Source organism: Eubalaena glacialis, chromosome 2 (genome assembly GCF_028564815.1).
Source record: "Eubalaena glacialis isolate mEubGla1 chromosome 2, mEubGla1.1.hap2.+ XY, whole genome shotgun sequence".
NCBI lineage: Eukaryota > Metazoa > Chordata > Mammalia > Artiodactyla > Balaenidae > Eubalaena > Eubalaena glacialis.
Genome location: NC_083717.1, coordinates 23286881 through 23302143, shown reverse-complemented (window position 1 = coordinate 23302143; position 15263 = coordinate 23286881).

The window sequence follows — 15263 nt, the reverse complement described above, 5'->3', positions numbered from 1 at the left end:
AGTCTGTATTCTCCCAGCAATATATTTATGAATCACAGAAGCCCCACACAAGCTGAGGCCACCCACAGTCCCACGTGCAATTAACCATGAAGATGTTATGGTAAGACTTGTATTCTCTGTTGTATGTATAGTTTTTGCTGTGAGATTGCGCTACACACAACTACTCAAAAAAGCATTTCAGGTATTTTTGGCACCCTAGTTAAAAGACACAGAAAAAAACAGGCTATTGCCTCAGCACATGTCCCATAAAATAACCTTCTTTGAAAGGTACATCTCTTGTCTAACCAACATTCCTTTTGGGGGTGGCAAGTGGGTTCGTAGAACCAAGGAGGCACTGGACACCATTTCCAAAAGGTAGACCAATATCAAACCCATCAAAATCTGAGATCCTGTAAGATTTCCCAAGTTCAGACAAGAGAGCCAGCATCTTAGTTCCCAAGCCTCTATTAAATCTTTTATATGTTAATACACAAAGTAAGCATGCTATTGCTCTTTAAAGTAATACCCCCAATTTCTTAGCAAAATGTTACAGTATTCTTAGTCAATGGAAAGTCAGAGCAGAAGGGAAACACAGGCTCCCATGCACATTTTACCTAAGACTATTTCTCTAGGGAAAATGATTCCTCTCTTAGCTTTAAAAAGAATCTATACAGAAAAGTGCTAAAGGAAAGAGACACCGGCTCAACCTAATCAAATTATCCAATCTTAGTCATCAGTGAAAATGGTGGATAGCATCACCATTTTTCTCAAACATTCAGGGCAGAGAAAGGGATCTGTGATTAGAGTCAACGAATCTAGGGTTAATACTAATACTTCAGTAGGGACAGAGATAACCAAGGGCTAGGTGTCTGAATATATGATGCTTCAATGCCCTTGGATGACCATCCCAGGGCACCTTCCCCTCCTCTCTCATTTTCAGGATTGAGAAAGAGATTAAGATGCTTAGAAATTAGGTTCAAACTTTGGAGAAAAGTATGGAGGCTCCTTAAAAAGCTAAAAATAGAGTTACCATATGATTCAGCAATCCCACACCTGGGCAAATATCTGGGGAAGACAAAAGCTCTAATTTGAAAAGATGCATGTACCCCATTGTTCATAGCAGCACTATTTACAATAGCTAAGATATGGAAGCAACCTAAATGTCCATCGACAGATGAATGGATAAAGAAGCCGTGGTGTATATATATATATATATATATATATATATATATATATATATATATATTCTATATATATATCTTCCATTATATATATTATATATATAATGGAATATTACTCAGCCATATAAAAGAATGAATAATGTCATTTGCAGCAACATGGATGGACCTAGAGATTATCATACTAAGTGAAGTAAGTCAAACAGAGAAAGACAAGTATCATATGATATCACTTATATGTGAAATCTAAAAATTGATACAAATGAACTTATTTACAAAACAGAAATATACTCACAGACATAGAAAACAAACTTATGGTTACCAACTGGAAAGGAAGGGGGAGGGATAAGTAGGGAATTTGGGATTAACAGATATACACTGCTATGTATAAAATAGATAAACAACAAGGACCCACTGTATAGCACAGGGAACTATATTCCATATCTTGTTATAACCTAAAATGGAAAAGATCTGAAAAATGTATATGTATATCTGAATCACTTTACTGTACACCTGAAACACTGTAAATCAACTATACTTTAAAAAAAAAAGAAAGTAGGCTCTAATCCTCTGAGCAAGACATCATGATACAAGAACAGAAAAAAATCTAATCAGAGTAACCACAGTCTCAGTCCTCTAAAAATTTATGTAATAGTCTAAAATGAAAGCTCATCTTAGGATGAGGATATAAAAGAAAATAAAGTGATCCCAACAACTGGATTTTAGGAAAACTCCACCTCGATAAATATCAGGGAGGCTGATGGTAGACTATCTGGTAAACCAACCAGTTTTATGAGATTGTCTGTAGTTTACTTATCTTGAATGTGGTTCAAGCTCTAAGATTTGCTGCTGCTTAGAAAAGGGGACTGCATTCTTTCACACAGTTCACTTTATGTTGAGTGTGACCTTGAATGAGTGGAAGAGAAAAAAAATCAAGAGTAAATACAAGAAAAGCATTGATTTCCAGGATATCTTTCTTTTTGGAGAATCCTTCTATCTCTCTGAGTCTACTTCCCAAAGTAGTAGCCACATTTTTTTTTTTTTTTAATCAAGCAAGCAGCAAAATAACTTGCCTCTTTGAGTTTTCTGTTGTATACCATATTTTGAAGGCTGTTATTCTCTGATGTTATATCTGAATTTTGTAAAGAAACATTAAGAATGTAGATCCTCACTAATTAGAAGTTGAAAAAAAAATCTCATATCCTTCACTTTAAATGACCTATTTTGGTAGGGGGTGTGTGTGTGTGTGTGTGTGTATGTGTTTTGGTATTGCTTACAGAAGTATAATTCATTTCGTTCCAGGCTTTAAAAGTATTGTTTTGTCAAGATCAGGAATTTTATTCATTTTAATCTTTCTTTATACAGTGATATACATAGGAACCTCTACCTATCTGCTAGGTTTTTTTTTTTTTTTTTCCCCAGTCTATTCTACTGCCCTGAAAGGGAAGTTTAAAAAAAAAAAAGCTGTGGCATTTTACTACCACGCAGCCCTCAAAGTGAGAGGTGAAAGGCCCATACAGTATTGCTTTATAATCTCAACCATGTTTCCACTTCCTGCCATGCAGCAGTATGATCAAGTACATCTGCCTTGGTTCTCAGCTTTATCTTGCTGTAAATGATACACAGAGGCTAGCTACTCAGTAACTTTCTTTTTCCCTCTTTTAAATCAGTGCTGTTTTGATATTGAAGCGTATCTAGTCTCTTCATGGCTCCGGTTACTTTACCGCTTTGAATTATTCTGTCATTTTTGCACAAGAGCATATCAGGAAATGGAGAAAATTCACAAATGCCTACTGATAATTATGATTATTAGAATACCTCTGGTGACTACAGTGATATTTAGAAAGCCTGCTTGGTTAGACATAAATCCCAGTGCTATAGGGAGACTTTATATTTACATGAGACATTTAAATAGTTACACTTCCAATAATTAGTCAGATAGTTTTTAGCTTTAAAAACTCACAGCAACATTCTATGATTATATTTCCCAAAATAAAATCTGCAGGAAGCTTTAACATTCTATTATTTGAATTATTGTAGGCAAGAATCAAGCACAGGAACTTTCATTTAAGCTCTGATATTCTATGGATCTTTCAACTGTTTGTATTGTTGTTAAATTTAGTATTATTTAAATAAAAGGTATTAGTATGTTTAGTCAGTCAATAAAAAATTATTTCTGAAGAACATATTAAATGCAAGTTATTTAAGAGTTTAAAAGATAAGTCAAATTTTATTCACAAATAAAAATGTGTTGGATGATATATTGTGTGAAGAAGGATATGGCAAGCCCACATATAACTGTAATTCAAAATATACTATTAAGTAACCACAGACGAGGTAGGCTCAAATGCTCTGAAGTGTCAAATGAGAGAGCAGTCTTGGACCGTAAGTGAAACTTTCTCATAGTTTATAGTATGTTTATGAATTACAAGACTGAAATTCTAAAATAGCTTTGAAAATATCTTCAGGTAAACTGAATATGCTAAAATAAGCTTAAATTCAAATGACTGATTTATTACAGAAAAGTGTGTAGAGTACTGTTTTATATATATATGTATACTGGTGGGGTGTAAAATAATATATTATGTTACTACTCATCTAGTTTGTAAGTAACCAAAAATCTCAAACGAATATTTCCCCTGAGTATGATTTAGAATAAAAAAAGAGAAAAATAGAGAAACTGGTACTGAAGGTGGATTTTTCTTTTTTTTTTTTTTTTTACTCTTTTTTGTTTTTTAACATCTTTATTGGAGTATAATTGCTTTACAATGTTGTGTTAGTTTCTGCTTTATAACAAAGTGAATCAGTTATACATATATTCCCATATCTCTTCCCTCTTGCGTGTCCCTCCCTCCCACCCTCCCTATCCCACCCCTCTAGGTGGTCACAAAACACTGAGCTGATCTCCCTATGCTATGCAGCTGCTTCCCACTAGCTATTAAGTCCATGCCACTCTCTCACTTCGTCCCAGCTTACCCTTCCCCCTCCCCGTGTCCTCAAGTCCATTCTCTACGTCTGCATTCCTGTCTTGCCCCAAAGTTCTTCATAACCATTTTTTTTTTTTAAATTCCATATATATGTTAGCACATTATTTTTTAGGAGATAAGTAAAGTAGATTTGAATCCCATCTGCAACCTACCCCCTTGATTAAAAAAGAAGTCAACTATTTTAAGAGAGTAGATCTGTTTTGGAATCAAACAATGTAAAGTAAAAATTATATTTAAAAGTATCAGCCAGTCCACAAGGCTGATATGATCATTTAGTAGGCTTTTAAACTGCTGCTAAGAAACATAAATGTGTTTTATTCTTTAAGGATTTGGAAGTAATACGAGAAATATTCTAATAATCCTCTGAAAAGGAAGGAAGGTCAAAAGCTAGGAAAGTAGGAAGGGAGGGAGGGAGGGAAGAAGGAAGGAAGGAAGGAAATGTATGACTAAAGGAAATAAGTAGTATGTCTAAATTTTTCCTAAACATTTATCACATATTTTTATATTTTAGCTATCTTCAGATATGTTAGCTTAACAATTCACTAGATATTTTTAGGAGCTGGTTTGTTCATCTCTAAATACAGCAATTTCAAGTGGTCTCTATAATCTCTTCAAAGCATAGAAGTCTGATACTGCATAATTTTATATCAAGTGAATACTAAATTGATTATTAAACCAATGGTTTTGGAACTGGAAGAATTTGTAACAAGAGCTAAGAAACTACATGGTCTGAACTACGTGGTTACAAATCATCAGGAGACTGTTGGTAAATTCAGATATTTGGGGAATTGGTGATCCATAAAGAACATGTCAAAATATTTAATAAAGAAATTTATCTCATCAAAAAATGGGTGGAAGATCTAAATAGACATTTCTCCGAAGAAGATATACAGATGGCTAAAAATCACATGAAAAGATGCTCAACATCACTAATTATTAGAGAAATGCAAATCAAAACTACAATGAGGTATCACCTCATACCAGTCAGAATGGCCATCATCAAAAATCTACAAACAATAAATGCTGGAGAGGATGTGGAGAAAAGGGAACCCTCTTGCACTGTTGGTGGGAATGTAAATTGGTACAGTCACTATGGAGAACAGTATGGAGATTCCTTAAAAACTAAAAATAGAGCCACCATATGATCCAGCAATCCCACTCCTGGGCATATATACAGAGAAAACCATAATTCAAAAAGATACATGCACCCCAATGTTCATTGCAGCACTATTTACAATAGCCAGGACATGGAAGCAACCTAAACATCCATCAGCAGAGGAATGGATAAAGAAGATGTGGTACATATATACAATAGAGTATTACTCAGCCATAAAAAATAATGAAATAATGCCATTTGCAGCAACATGGATGAACCTAGAGATTGTCATCCTGATTGAAGCAAGTCAGACAGAGAAAGACAAATATCATATGATATCACTTATATGTGGAATCTAAAAAAAGGGTACAAATGAACTTACCTACGAAACAGAAATAGAGTTACAGATATAGAAAACAAACTTATGGTTACCAGGGGATAAGGGGGAGGGGGGGTGGGAGGGATAAACTGGGAGATTGGGACTCACATATACACACTACTAATATATAAAATAGATAACTAATAAAGACCTACTGTACAGCACAGGGAACTCTACTCAAAACTCTGTAATGGCCTATATGGGAAAAGAATCTAAAAAGAGTGGGTATATGTATATGTATAACTGATTCACTTGGCTGTACACCTGAAACTAACACAACATTGTAAATCAACTATACTCCAATAAAAATTAAAAATATATATATATCTCATGTGTTGAGGATTTTACTGTCTTGGCAACAGGATATTTTATAAAATCCTACATAATTCAGACTCTGCAAAATGAAAAAAAAAAAATGAACAAAACAGTCTTACTAGGAGTTCTGATTTTAACTCACGTTGAAATTGTTTGATGCTCATATACACACAGTAGCCTAAAATCTCAGTGACAATGTCACAAGTCTCCAAAAATGCAGGGATTGGGCATTATGTAGATAAAATTCAGAAGGTTCACTAAATTTAAAACTTTTCACAGTCAGTACTTTAAATGGATTTAGCAACTATATTAAACAGGCTGGGCCAATAAACTAATACAATAGTCAGCTTTACTGTTTTCAGTCTTGCCCAGTGTCCTTTTCTTGGCCTTAATAATTATTCCATTTGGAATTTCAGTATTATCAAATAAATTAGTAATCACACAGAAATCATTCCAACCTTTGTGGTAAGAATATCAGCTTAAATACATTACATATTTTCTAGAACATTATCTTTTCTGGAATTTTTTACAGTGGTGCCTGCATGGGGAAAGGCACTGGTTTTCTAAAATATGAACACTCTGAGAATTTACTAGAGATTTGTACCAAACTTAAGAGAAGTGGGTTATTGGAGTCTTTTTCAATGCCATTCCTTTTCAATGTTTACTTTCCCAATTTACATTGTTCTTACACTTCCTTCAGATTTCCACTGTTAATATTCTAATGCATCTTGGTTGATCTTTTGAGTTATGTCTTTCTTTATTAATCTTTTCAATTAAAGTAGGACTTCTTGAGGTTTGGCCCTAGAACAGTGGTTTTCAGCCTCAGAGGCCAGTCTTTGGCTAGGTGACTTATTTAGGGTCAAGCAAATAGATAAATCTTATCTCATTCTACATAAAAATACATGTTAACCACCAAGAATAGATGTAACAAACTTTATAAACTTGACATACTCCATCAAAAAAATGACACTGTAATACTTATTAGATTCAAAATTACTAAACCCTATCTTATTTAAAGGGTTTGCTTTTACATATTTGCACTCATGTTATTTTTTATAACATTGTTATTTTAAACTCATTTTCCCCCTCAGATTTAACTTTTTTATTCCTTCCTTTAGGTAAACAAGTATTCATTTAAAAATTTCAGCAATTTTTATAATATCCAAGTGTAAAATAAATGAGCACCAAAAATGCCTTATTCCTCATCCTTTGTGTAACTCAGAATAGCTGAATTTATTTACCTCCTAATAGCTATATAGAGCTTAACTTGGAGTAGACTCAAAACATACACAAGGTTTTCAGAAACTTGTAAGTGACCAGAACATGGAAGGATCTTGAGACTTTAAACACACTATCTTTTAACCACGACCATTTTAATTTACCATCTGGTGATACAAACTTCTGAAACAGCCATTAGCTTCTCAGTTAAAATGCAGCCTTGCATATACCTGCATCTGACCTGTGTATTTTTTTTTTTTTTAATCACAAGAAGTGTAGCTATCATTTGTAAAATAGATTTCCTACGTGATGTGTTTGACCACTCCCCAAAGTATTTAATTGATTTTTTTTTTTAAAGTAACACATTGCAATTTTAGCTAATTGCGTTGAAAGGATAAGAAACACTCTTTTAAACCTGAAGATATCCCAGTCACCCTTAGCTCTTCTCGTTTAACAAATGCAACAGTGCCATACAGGACGTCAAGTGAGATTTCTCCAGGTAAATGACCTCGTTTCAGAGCTTGGTGATGATGGGAAGGGTGTATCACCCCCAAACCCAGCTCAGTCTGCATAGTTTAAATATAGAATTTTTTACCCAAATATTCCAGGTTTTTATTTAGCCAGAGACAATTTAATTTAAGCTTAGCAAATACCTTTGGAAAGTTAAATTTTCTCTTTCTCACCTTCAGTTTTGTATTAATCTTAACCTTTGAATTACTGATTTGCTTAAGGAAGACTACTCTTTCTACTTAAGATTATAGATTTGGGCTCAGTGCTTTTATGCAAGGGAAACTATTGCTAGCCACAGCCCTAAAGACTGTCTTAGCATTTATCTATTTGAACTGTTTGCTCTCCACCACAACAGTCTTTCCATTCTTTTCTGTTATCAGCTGAAGATGAATCCGTTTTTGAGATTTGTTCCCAGAACAAAAATGAGGTGATTTAAGTTTGGCCAAGAAGTATTTTGAAGAGGAAGATGTAGAAGTCAAAACTCCAACTAAATCACTCTCTGAGGACACAGTCTCTTTTTGATACACTAATGAGGTTCATTAGTTCTTCTGAGTTTCTATGGGAGATCTGTGGGCAGAACTCAACCAGGAAATGGTCGCCTCCAAACTTTGAAAATACCAGGGGACAACAGTTGACAGTTTCCACTAAGTCATCCTGCTGACCCTTGAGCTCTGCTTTTATCTTCCCTAAATGACTCACTCTACTGTGGTTTTAATTAAGAAAAATCATGTGGGGAGTGCAAAGATCTGGGAAGGATCGAACCCAAATTTATATACAACTGGCTACTTATAGATACAAAGGTTATTTTTCTGCATAATTCACTGTCTAAAATTTTTAAAAATTATCCTTAGGACAGCAGACAATTGTTTTTATAGAAATGTTTTCATTCAAAATCCAAAAATGTTCATTTATTAATTTTATCAGAAGTATCCATTTACTCTATGTAATCATCACACTGTCCAAAGTCCCTTAATCACTCAAAAAAATAGTTTCACTTCTTTTGAAGCCTCCGTTTTTCCTTTCCTGGGTACTGTGGTAGAAATCAAATGGAGCTGATATTTTCTTAGAATAACACGCAGTTTTAAAAACTTTACGTCCTTTGTAACTATAGCGACTTAGCTGACTCTAATGGTTTAAACTGATGCTTCTAGAAGCTGAATTTGCTACTCTTAGAATCGTGCAGACTATTTTAAAGGCTTGAACATATATTGGACAAGATGGTTACCTTTATGGAGTTTGTTCAGATAAAAATGTGTTAAATACAGTAATGAATATGCATAGAGGAATTTAGGTAAATGTGACACATTTTAATAGTTTAGTAATAAGAGCCGAGTGAACCTAGGACACTTGGAGAATTGAAACGACCTTGCTCAAGAATAGAGAAGAGGGGAGAATGGAGGCATGGTAGAAAACGCACTACTATAGTGGAAAGCAAATATGTGATGCTTGACTTAAATGAATTTACTTGATTCTAGGTGACAGCCTCTGAGCCTACATCTTAACCATTCCTATAATAAGTTGGATATTGTTAAATGGTCTTAGGTCAATGTAATTGATTAACAGAAGCAAAGTAAAGACTTTATTTTGGGGGTTTAGTGTTTTTAAGAAAGTTTTTCATCATTTAAGCAAGTGATTTTAAGAGACTTAAAATGGCTGTCATTTTTTTTTAATGATTTTTATAAGTTAAAAATATCAGCTGCAGAAAATATAGACCACAACTACAATTTAAAACTGCATGTATAAATCTATTTTTTTCTTTTTTTGTTTCCCTCTTCTCTAAATTTCTACCTGAGGTCAGTAGAAATTCACCTGTGGTGCATTAATTCAGATTGAGATACAGTAACGATGTGATAATAGTGGGGGCTTTTTGTTAACCCAATAGGTAAAAAAGATCCCTATTTTATACCAATGAAGATCAAATCAATTTGAGATGCCTATTATTGGATCATTAATTAATTATACATTCAATTCATCTTTCTGTCGTATACTTTCTACAGTACAGTGTTAGAGGCTGGGGACAAAATGGAGAGAACAGTGACATTGTGGGTTGGTACAAAAAGAGTCTACATAATTCAGTGACTTGTACATTCATGAGTCTGATTGGAACAGGACACACTATTTCTGGTAAAGTGTGGTAAGAATGACAGAACTGGCCAGACTCACAGAAATCACTTGTTCCAAACTCCCATTTTATGGGCAAGGAACGTGCAGCTGAAAAGGGTCACGTGTCCAAGGTTACATAGTTTATTGATAATATGCTGGTTGGTTCCCAGAGCCCAGTCTCCTATGTGTAAATTATATTCAAGTATTTCTAAGCAAGGGAATACAGAGGAGTCTGATTCTAACCCATAATTCCTTTTTAAACGTTTATTAAAAATGTGTTTGTCTCATCAAATACTTCTACTTCAAAAGATTAAAAAATTGAAAATAATGAGGCATCATTTCATGGCAATTATTGTCTACTTTAGGGAATCAGCTGCTTATTGTCACAGATGGTGGCCACGTGAATTCGTTAAACTGCAGATTTAGACCTTCTAAGGCAGAAAATGGCCAGAATGCCAAAGAGGCAAAATAGCTCTATCAGCCTGAAAGCAAACAGGAGAGCGGTAGAGGCAGCACTGAATGGCGACCTGAGGGAATCCAGCCCCAAACAGTGTGCAGGAGGAGGGTAGCACTACAGTGTCAGCTGCCTAGAGATGAGGACAGAGCGCTGTACCAGCGCACCTAAAGAGCAGACCCACCAAACCTAAAACCCTACTGGAGGGACAACCTGTCCAGTCCATTTAGGGACATCAATTAGCTTTTTGTACTTTCATCACGTTGTAGCATGTACAAAGAGCTTCATCTATATGCTCTCAAAGCATATAGGATTCTCATAGCATTTTTCTTTTGTTTCTGAAACTAAACCAAACCAAACCAAAATAATAACTTAAGAAGAAATCAACTTCTGCAATAATCTGCAGTAGTAGATCCTAACTATACCCATCTTTTTCACCACTTCTTTGAATAAGATATTAAATAAGTTAAGGCTTTACATTTAGAATTATAGTTCATCTAATCTGCAAATATTATGTGTAGTATACAGGAAATGCCTCATTGGTATGCTTGGTTTCTCAGACAACCAATTGGGGTCTTGAAACCACAGGCTCACTTTCCTTATATGAATGATATTTCCGCAATTGTAACACCAAATATACGTACGAAGACTGCACTACTAAATGCATATTCTCAGAGTGAATTGCATGCAGTTTAGCACTGGGTGGTTTGCTAATTTATGATTTCTCTTAATGAACATACTTCAAATTTTTGGAAGAATTCCACAAAAGAAGGAAAACAGGCAATTCAATTACCATTTTAGTTTTGTGAAAATACTATTTTGGATTGGATAGCAGATTAAAAATTAGAATTTCCAAAGCTATAATCTCCGTGGAGAAAATATTTGCTAGAGTTTAAAAGGACTGCATAGGGTACTTACACTGCATTGCCAGGGGCCTGGAGAGTTGATATCCTGAGTCCTCTTGACGAGCAATGAAGGGTTGTTTCATTAAGTACAAAGACATCATTCTTATTCTGAAAACTGTGGGCAGAAACAGAAGCCCAGGGCTAATTTTTCCAGTCTTAATTCTGGAGTCTTGGTGACTGAAGACTGAAGATATTCTCTTTGAGAAAGCATATTATTTTTACTCACAGCTAAACATTAAAATATCTTAGCTGATCAGTGGGCTGAGATTAAAAGGTTTCATTTTTGAATCATCAGATTGGGGTGTATAAGGGTGAGAGCTTGTAGGGCTTGTTCAGAGGAATTTGCTAAGGTGCTCAGCTCCCAGCATTAAAAAAGTAATGCTGGCATACCATCTTGATTTAAAACACTTCTTTGCAAACCCTAGTCATGGGATAGAAGGAAAACAACAGCTACAATCACGACAACTGGTTTATGATTCTCTCCACTGAAACTGGGACAAAACTGGCAAGATCCCATTCTGGAACTGATTACCTTCTCCATTCTGTCAATAGCAGAGAATTTAGTCTCAGTAACTCAAGGTAGTTTTAGGTTGTGTTCCCTCCTGACCTTGTGATGGAGAAGTCAAAAGGAATAGCTCTTGGGGGAGGGCAGGGAGGCAGTTAATTTTCCAGGATCTTCTCTCTTTTCCTCTTAATGCAGAAATGGGTGAGCACAATAAATCTGTGTTCCCTTACACATATATTATGGGCGGGTGGGGGTGGGTTGCTAGAACCCCTCTTTTGCTTTCCAGTACCTCATTCTTATTCACCTAGGATGAAGGAGAATTGGCCTTCAATTATAAGTGTACTCAATGTATATCTTTGGAGGGTAGAAAGAAGTTGGCATATAATAAGATTTGCTTAAAGCGATAGAGTAGAAAATAATTTCAGACACACCAAAATGCTCTTCAAAGTTAAGCCCCATATAGGTATTCAGCATTCTTTCCATTTATATCATTGTCTTTTCCTTCTTTTCCTCCTTTCTTTTTAAGTCCTCCCCCCCATTTTTTTTCCTGATTAGCTCATTGGAAATACAGTAAATCACTTTTTTTTTTTTCTGTAAAGAAATATGTCTGTACTAGAATTACATAATGTTTTCTCAAGGAAAAAAATGTGTATTTTAAAAAGTACAGAGGATGGGGGATGCTTTCAAAAAATGTATTCATTCCTCTCACTACAACAATGAGAGATAAGCAGGGAAGAGCGGTTCTTCTTAAATTAGAGACTATTAAATGAAGATCTATGGACAGATGATATGATGCGTTGTTTATCAGGCCAGAAATTGCAGAACCACGTAGTATCTGTATCTAACTACAGAGACACAGTCTCTATCCTAATAATGTACCCCTGTAACTCACTTTAAGTGTAGCATGGGCCTGTAGAAAAAGATCAACATCAGGCCTTTTAATAACTAGGATTTGTATATTGTGGTTCCAGTTTGTTACCTTAATTCCAGGAATTTGGCAAGAGAGGGATGCTAAGGAGACTCTTTACATTTTAAAAAGTTCTCTCCAAGCCTGATACAGATGCAAATTGCTTGCTCATTACATTCCATCTGCCTTTTAAAACAAGTTTACTAAAGCAAAAGCCTTCTCTGGCAATAAGACAGCTTACCTGCCAAGCTTGACATTTCTATAACCAAATCAATATTTCAATAGCCTCCAACCATAAATCTGATGGTGATTTGAATTCAAGAGAATAATGAATGATCCAATTAGAAAACAAAAAGTAAAAAAAAAAAAAAATAATAATTAGAGTGTTTATTCTTCCTTGATGATAAGGAGTCCTTGACAAGACAGAATGCTGTTCCCAGCAAGCTTCTTTCTATAGGTGTAATTGATCTTGGAAGTTAAAGGTTTGCTTGCATTTTTAACATTGGTAGTTAAATATATTGGCTTTGACAGAGCCGTTAATGGCAGCTTACCTACCCCACAGTTTATTACTCTTTTGTGCCTGAAATACGCAAAAATGTTCTGCTAGGTAAGATATGTTTACAAATGAGCATGATAACAAAATACTCAGCATAGTCCCTATCGGGTAGTAGAACCCATTAACTGTCTGTTGAGTGAATAATAAATGCTCTTATACTTCTTTTTATAAGTTTTTTTTCTTTTAGGAGTCAAGAATTTGATAAATACTTTAGATCCATCCACATGCTCTATTCTACTGAAAATTCATCCATTCAATTCCATCCATCCATCCTTTCTTCATGCATCCATTCATTCATTCATTTATTCATTCAACCAATGTTTATTGTAACTAATATCATCAAAACTTTGTGGAACATGCAAAGATGAAACAGAAACTGACCATGATTCCAAAGGGCTGAGTCTACTAAGAAGAACTGGATAAATATATATATTTAAAATATTTAACATATATTTAAAATTTAAGGCATACTAAGATCACTAAGGGTAAACCAACAAATATTTGGGAGAGGTACACTTGTACATTCATTCCTTCCTCCTGGATAAGCCAGCTATTCTTTTGGAAAAGCCGAGTTCAGATGGTTCAGTCAAATTTTATCACACAGAGAAAGCAATGCTCTCATTCACAGGTATGCGGCAAAGCACAGGAATGGATCCTGAATGTAAAAGCCACAATTTTGTGTCCTAGTTTGCCTGGGATATAGGAAAATGAAATAATGTTATTCTTAGAGGTCATAAATGCTAAGCTAAAGATTTTTATTCCACAGGCAGTGGGGTTTTGGAAGGACTTCAGAACTTTGCATTTTGAAAGTCTGCTCAAGGAGCAATGTATTGTGACCAACTAGAGCTGGGGGGTGTTTGAAACTAGCAGAATGTTGAAGACTGGGAAAAATCAAGGTCAAGGGGTTGAAAGGTCTGAACTGTGGAAGATGCAGAGAATGTAGGAAATAAATTTTGAGATAGAATTAAAATGACCTTTATTTACTCAACAAGCACATTTGATTTTCACCTAATTCTCAGGACTATACAAGGTGATATGGACATTTATATAAATAAAGTACAACTCATATATATGATATACCATAGTAGTATTCTCATGGGGATCAAAATTTGTATCTTTAGTTTATGTCTAGACTAGCAAGTTAAATAATTGCATGGATAAAAGGAAACATCAAAATATGCCTGAGGGTTCAAATCAGGGTGAGAAAGGTGATTTCCAACAGCCTTAGTGGTCAAGCCCATGGGCTTTCGAGGAAGAACCACCTGGGTTGAAGTCCCAGGTCTGCCTCTCATTAGCTATGTCAGTTTGGAGCAGCTTAACCTTCACGTTCCTTAAGTTTCTGTTTCCATTTCTGTATATCAAGAACCATAATGTATCCTTTACTGTTTGTAGTAAGAAGTAAATGAGCAAATGCATGTAAAGTGCTTACAACAGTAGCTGCTTCATGAGTAATACTTACTATAAGTATTTTTAACAAGTCAAATTAGTGGCAGAATTTGGAGAGCAGGTCATGAGCTCAGTTTGATCCATATAGAGTAAACATTTAGAATGTGGATCCCAAGAAGAGCAAAGATTATGAACTGGAGTGCTGTTTTCAGAGATGCTAGCTGAGCAGGAACACAGAAGACAGAGCCTTCCAAAGGGGCACATACAAGGAGGAGAGCCATGGACCTACCCCTGAAAAATATCGGAATTTAGGAGGTAAGGAGGAAGCATCAGACGACGAATGAAGGAACTGGCAAATATGAGAGACATAGCTTTTTCATTTTCTTCAAGTTAAAATCATTTGCTCTGTTTAAGAAAAAAATGCAAACTTGAATTTCAGGGAAAAAATTCACAATAATTCAGATGGGCTTTCTTAAGAATCTTGTTTGATATGAGCACTTTATATTTTCCTAAATTTAGGAATTTCTACATGGCTGTTTTGGGGGAGGCATGGTGTGATTTACTAGTTCCTCCCTGGAGCCTTGTGAGAGAACTTAACTGTTAAGTTTACCAATTTAGTAATTCAACAAAATGCCTCTCAGAAAGAGTTCAAGATTGTGTTGTGTGACACCTGCCTTTACTACACTGCCTTTTTATTTGTGAAAATTTACATCTGTGGACAGTTATTAGTAAAGATGTAATCAGATGTGATTGGTAAATACAAGTGTCTAGGTGATCTAATAATA